Source organism: Medicago sativa, chromosome 2 (genome assembly GCF_051527215.1).
Source record: "Medicago sativa cultivar Bolivia chromosome 2, Bolivia_mono, whole genome shotgun sequence".
In the NCBI taxonomy this organism is placed as follows: domain Eukaryota; kingdom Viridiplantae; phylum Streptophyta; class Magnoliopsida; order Fabales; family Fabaceae; genus Medicago; species Medicago sativa.
The window spans coordinates 48,386,581-48,388,011 of NC_140750.1; positions in this window are offsets into that span (position 1 = coordinate 48,386,581).

Consider the following 1,431-nt stretch of genomic DNA (forward strand, 5'->3'; position numbering starts at 1 on the left):
TTAACATATAACCAACAAGAATTACTTTGGGGGTTCTAAAATTTCATGAAAACTAAACTAACATAAATCATGATTTCTTCACAAGAATATACAAACCCATAGGTAGGTAATCTATCTATGGAACTCACCTAGCTTGTTTCTTGTGTTTGCCTCAAGTTCCAAGATTTCACAAGACCAAACCCTAGCCCAAAGTCCAAGTTCAATCCTTTCTCTTTGTTTTTTCTTACTCATGAAGCTTCTAAGATCCTTGCTCGATCACCAATTGCATGATTTTGGAAAGCTTTGATGGCCTAGAGAGGGAGAGATGGGCGACATCTTAGAGAGAAGGAGGAGAAAACTCTTTCTCTCAACCCTAGAGAGAGAAAGACAAGTGAAGAATGAATATTTTGAGCCAAAATCACTTAAATACCCCTTTTGCGAGCAATTACCATTATGCCCTTGCCTTAAGCGTGTTAAATCCGACTCTGATACTTGACTCGTATTTAGCTGACATTACATAATAAACATTCTCCATTATACTTACTTTCCATGAACTTTCGTCCTCTGGCACGCTTGACTGGTAATATTCTGATACTGACAGATGGGATATTACATTCTACCCCCTTAAAGAAATTTCATCCTCGAAATTTAGAAATCATCTATCAATCGCTGCGACTAAAACCTGCCTTCTTTGGTTTCAGTTATACTAAATTTGATCAACATCACTCCGAAGAGTTCGAAGCATACTTTCGTCGCCAATACATGTAATTCTTCCTCAAAACGTCGAACTATCTTAGAACATAGCAATTGAACTTACCTCTGCTACATGAGGATTGGTTGTCTCGGATCTCTAACTTATCCACGTAGTTTAACCAAGCATCTAAGTGACCTTTCATTATCTAATACACTCAGGATTTGCCTTTAAACTGGGGTTCTACTGATATCCAGGTTTGCCCTGCAGTGCTTACTTGTATCTAACACATCTTATCATGCATACATAATCTATCTTATCGCACCTTGCGACTTATGCCTCTTGCTTAAGTTACTTATCTTGATGATTCTACACATCTCTTGTCTCTTTTCCTAGTCTTAAGAAACTCTTCTATATCTTCACGATCTCCTTGTACTCAAATTCATGGGTAACTTGTCTAACTTGACATAAAGAAGTAAAATCAACTACACCGATTCATTCGAAAATCTATTAACCTGCCTTGCCGTTCACATGCTCTTGAAACTTTCTACAAAGTCCATTTGCACTTGCACTTGAACATTCTTAACAAAATTCCATGCATCCTGTATGCTATTGGTACGACACGGACATTGTTGTTTCTTCATGAAGCCTTACCTCCATAGTACTAGCATACTTTCAAGCACCACTTCTTGTTAGGTAATAATGATACCCATTCTAGCATTTGCTTCTAGAAATCTCTAAACATTGGTACATAGGTTCTT